A 5,891-nucleotide genomic window follows, 5' to 3' on the forward strand; every position below is an offset into this window, starting at 1 on the left:
ATCCAGAATGTGATTAGACTCCAGGTGAGGCTGAATTTGCCAAACCGCCGCTCTCTCGATTTAAACTGCCATATTTAATTGATATTATAAATCACTCAAGTTGTTATTTCAATAATCAGCTTCCAATTCCAACTGCCCTCAGCGTTTTCACATAACTCCTTTCTATATGTTTATATAAATTTTGCCTCACCAATATCTCTTTCCACGTGGCAAATGGCTTGGGGGTAGAGGCAGACTTAGGAGGCTGGAACCTGGAGCCGGTTAGCAGCATAAACTGTCTCTCCTGTAATGCGTGTCCAGGCAGCATACACATCGAGGCAAACAGCTACAAAATCAGGCGGACGGTGTCTTCCTCAGCGTACTCGTCGTGGTAAACAGCCGCACATTCAGACGGATGGTGTCTCCCTCATTCTCGCGTGGGACTCCAGCTCAGCTCAACCCGTCGGCGTGCACGCTACGCTCCCTGTGTGACGTCACGTCGTCATCCCGCCCCCCAGCCATTTGTCAATTAAGCTGCGGTTAACCACAGCTTCTGGGATGTTAACAGGCTGCACACTCCACTTGCGGGTGGTCTGGCTGTTCGACAGTTTGTTTGGTAAACGAACACCCTAAGCCTAATCCATTCAGTAAGCCCCATATAATGAACCATAGCAGGGAAAAAGGAAGGGAAAAATGTCACCACAGGGCAAGAAGCTGGCAAGCAGGTCTGTCTAAATCCCAATGATGAAGGTGCTTTTGTCACAAATGGACCTCACTACGAAAATGTCTCAGCAAGGTGGAGCATTTCACAGAGGAGATTTTCATATTGAGGGGAGACATTAATGTCTTGTTAGACTCCGACTTAGACACAATTCATGTTCCACAACATACCAATCTGCAACTAGACAAAGGATGAAGCAAATACTTGACAAATCACAGCTGTTCGATAACTGGAGGGTAACACACCCACAGTCTCGAGATTACTCTTACTATTCGACAGTCAACCACCCATATTCCAGATTGGATATGTTATTTCTCCCACATAGGTTTCTCCACTTAATTGAATCCTGCAGATATGGTCCCATAATATGGTCAGACCATGTGCCCCTGTCTCTTGCCATTCACATACCCACTCTTCCAACCAAAAACTTCCAGTAGAGGCTTAATGACATGCTCCTCAATAATCCTTTAATCGTCCAACAACTAAGCAGCGCTCTGCAACACTTTTTTACAGAGAACTCCTTACCGTCCATCTCACCTACGATTTCATGGGAGGCCCACAAATCAGGGCTAAGAGTTCACATCGTGGCCCTTGCATCAAAATATAAGAACCACAAAGAAGCTCAAATTGTCACTCTCATGCAGGAAATTAGACAGTTAGAACAAACACATAAACAGAACATCTCCCTTGACATCTATAAACGACTTACAGACAAACGGTCCACCTTGCAACAATTACTAAACTCTCATTTTAAACTCAAACTCTTATTGTCTCAAGGTGGGAACATAGAAACATCTGGCAGAATAACCCATTCGGTGTGAAACTGGTGCAGTGGATAAGGTATATTGATGATGTTTTAATAATCTGGAAGGGAGAGAGGAGTATTTTAGTAGAATTTTTAACTTATAACACTTATCACTCTAACACTTATCGTCTGAAGTTTACAGACGAAATTCAAAAAACCCAAATTATTTTTTAGATTTAACTCTGTTTGTGAAAGAAGGGAAAGTATGAAGCAAGACCTTTTTAAACCTACAGATGGGAATGGTTTTATTGAATTCTCGAGTTGCCATCACCGTAAATGGCTGACAAATATTCCCAAGGGACAACATATGAGAATTTTTAGAAATTGTACTGAGAAGGAGGATTTTTAGAAACAAGTGCAGATTTTAAATAAAAAGTTGTTTAGAAGCCCAAAACGTCTACTTCGATTGAAATATGATTAGCCCCATATTATGGGGATTTTATTTACTTATAGATTTAACTTTGTACCTATATTGCAATGTTTAGTAATACAAACGGACTTATCGTATACAACACATAATGGTAATGTCCTATTTTACCTTTATTTTAACATTGATTTATATAGTTTTTACTATTAATTTGCACAGTTCTATTTGTATTCCACTAAGGATGTTAGTTATCTCTGTTAGCATGTAGTTATGTTTTTAGGCAGGGTTGGAAATTCAGACCGCTATGATATCGAGTGTTTCTGTTGTGGAAACGTCCATAATGTGGCTGTGTAAACTATGCATAAAGTTATCTTATGTTCCAGTGTGGTTGCGCATGCGCACATCGGTTGCCCGAACGTCAGACCATAATTGTTAGAGTTGATATAAGTTAAAAATTCTACTAAAATACTCCTCTCTCCCTTCCAGATTATTAAAACACCATCAATATACCTTCTCCACTGCACCATGGGTTATTCTGCCAGTTGTTTCTAAGTTCCCAATCTGCCACAAAAATGTTGGCATAACTGTTTGAAGGTAATACACTCCTTTGAACCAGAAAAAATTGTGGAACAGGATGAACTTAATGAGGTGTAGAATAAAAGATGTCTGCTCAAAATACATCTCAGGATCATTATTTACAATACTTTGGACGGCTTTTATACCTTTCTCATGATCTATAGCTGTATAAAGGGATGTTACATCCACTGTCACTCAGAGGTACTCCTCCTTCCAATCAAGATCCTCGAATTCCCTAATAATCTGCGCAGAGTCCTTCGTATATGATCTGGCTTGTGTCACATATTTTTGCAAGAAGAAATCTATATACTGGGAAACTGCTAGTAAAGGAGCCAATCCCACTAATGATGGGCCTTCCTGGTGGAGATTCAAGGCTTTTGTGAACTTTTGGTAAGTAGTAAAAAACAGCTGTCTTGGGGGATGTGATGAATAAATAATTAAACCCATCCTTATTTATGATTTCTTTGTCCATACCAACATTTAAAACTTGATGTAACCTTTCCTTAAAAAAATCTCTCTGGGGCGTGGTCTGGCTGCTCAAGAGAGTGGATGTGTGAGTGACCAGCTCCGTTGAGGGTGCGATTAAAACAGCGATTAACATAGCAGCAGTAACTTCAATCCACTACTGGTGACTACCTACCAATTACCTGACACAGCCATGTCCCACAGATCCACAAAAAAAGCGAAACTACGCCCGCCAGCGCTGCAAATCGCGGCCTTAACATCGCCACGACGGATCCCCCAAGATGGCGCCGACGGCCCATCATCCCCTGCAGCATGCTCGGACAAGAGCGATAATACATCTGTCTCCTTGGACAACTCTGCCCCTGCATTGGAGACCGCACTACATAAGATGCTGAAAGACCTGCAGCACACACTTCAGGCGGAATTCGCCAAATTAGCCAGGGACGCCAGGACTGACATCAAAGCTATCGGTGAGCGCACATCCAAGCTAGAGGATAAAGCAGACAAAATAATTGAGGCCCACAATAATCTGGCAGACACCTATGAATCTCTTGAGGAGAAGGTTAATTACTTAACCGCCAAGATTTCAGACCAGGAGGACCGCGATAGGCGTAACAATATCCACCTGCGCGGCATACCTGAAAACGTTACCGCATCAGAGCTTAAGGCCTACACGCAGACATTATTTAAAACACTCTGCCCTGAACTCGGAGACCAAGATCTATACATTGATCGCATACACCGGCTGCCAAAACCACGTTTTCTTGCGGCCACTATACCACGAGATGTACTCGCCAGAATTCACTATTTCACTACAAAAGAAATTATCATGCGCACAGCCAGAGACATCACAGATATGCCGGCAGATTACACTGGAATTAAGCTCTTTGTTGACCTATCAGCGGCCACACTGGCGAAAAGGAAATTGTTTATGCCCATTACTAAAGCACTGCGCCAGGTGAATATCTTCTACAAATGGGGATACCCTACACGTTTAATAATGAAGAGAAATGGCATCGAATACCAGATGAAGACCGAAGCTGAAGGAATTCAACTATTGACGGAGTGGAATATACAGTTTGAACAACATTCTGAAGAAGATCGCCCAAATTGCAGTCGCAAATCACCAGCGAAAATCTCTAAAGACTGGATACAAGTCTCAAGACCTAAGTGAGAGACTACCACAAAACGGGCCGATAAACCCGTGGTTATCCTGCTCTTCTACATCGAGCTGAACTGGTATCACGTGAGGTTGATAAATTGCATCCATAAATAAGGTTATGTTGTCTTTAAATCTTACCGTAGCCCGTTTGGCTACTATATTGTCCCGCATGGGTGATTCTTTAACAACAACACAGCTAAATGTTAAACTAGATTTTCATTCATAGGGACACATTGGGATATTGACACATGAAGAGAGATAGTTACTGTCCATATTTTGAATTCGCCCTCCCCCAACTTGGCTCCATGCGGCCAACACTTCCTCATCAGACACTGGACGGTATGTCCTGGAGTGTCTTTTTGTATATAGTTGCCATCCGGCACATTGTGTTCTTTTTTCTTTTTCCTTTTTTTTTATTACTCCCCTTCCCCACCATGGACCCTGAATGTGTACGCAAGTCAAAGTAAGTACAGTCGCAATACAATATGGTCAGGAGCGATGATGTTGCACCGCCAATAAGGCGACTAGCACCTCCTCAGGCACCTTCATTCAGTTGCAGATTGGTTTCCCACCGCTCACTGCACTACAAAATGGGAAAGAACAGAATAATGATATACCCTTGCTATCTTCATAGTAGAATTTATGATATAAATATAAACGAGGTTCATATGTTTACTTTTAGGATCGATATTCTGGGTAGATGGAGGCGACAGGCTTCATTCCGGAAATATACCCGGGTTGGCTCTGTCCCAACTACCCATAGCAACCCTACCTATCACTAAGATGCATTTAAACATAATGTCCCTTAACACTAAGGGCTTAAACTCACCGCACAAGAGGAGATTGGCCTTAGCAGAAGCCACAAAGTTACAAATCAATGTAGCATTCTTTCAAGAAACTCACTTTCTGAAATCTAACATGCCCAAGTTCTCTTCTAAACATTTTTCAATAGGTTTCCACGTGGGATATGTTAAGAATAAGAGAGGGGTATCGATATTGATAAATAAAGATGTAGCGTTCTCGTTTCACCACAAAGTCAGTGACAGAGAGGGTAGGTTTTTACTGCTACAATGTTTATTGAATAATGAACCCTACACACTGATGAATATCTATGGCCCTCTTGACAATCAACTGCAGTTCGCTAACAAAATACTTTCGTTAACCAAAACACATCTATTTAGAACATTGGTTATAGGGGGTGACACGAACTTTGTAATAGATGACGTGATGGACACGACCTCAGCTACTACTGTAACAAAGGCCACAGCCCAAAAACTTTCAGTTATTGCATCACACCTCAGGAAGGCAATCCATACAACGGGACTTTTGGACGCCTGCAGGGTGCTCCACCCTTCTGACAGGGATTATACGTTTTACTCCCCAGTACACAACTCATATTCACGTATAGAGAGATTTTTAATACACTCCTCCACAATCCCAAAAATACACACTGTAAATATAGGGACCATAACGTGGTCCGATCATAGAAACATATAAACATAGAAACATAGAATGTGACGGCAGATAAGAACCATTCGGCCCATCTAGTCTGCCCAGTTTTCTAAATACTTTCATTAGTCCCTGGCATTATCTTATAGTTAGGATAGCCTTATGCCTATCCCACGCATGCTTAAACTCCTTTACTGTGTTAACCTCTACCACTTCAGCTGGAAGGCTATTCCATGCATCCACTACCCTCTCAGTAAAGTAATACTTCCTGATATTATTTTTAAACCTTTGTCCTTCTAATTTTAGACTTTGTCCTCTGGTTGTGGTAGTTTTTCTTCTTTTAAATATAGTCTCCTCTTTTACTGTG

The sequence above is a fragment of the Pelobates fuscus genome, chromosome 9 (assembly GCF_036172605.1).
Source record: "Pelobates fuscus isolate aPelFus1 chromosome 9, aPelFus1.pri, whole genome shotgun sequence".
Taxonomy (NCBI): domain Eukaryota; kingdom Metazoa; phylum Chordata; class Amphibia; order Anura; family Pelobatidae; genus Pelobates; species Pelobates fuscus.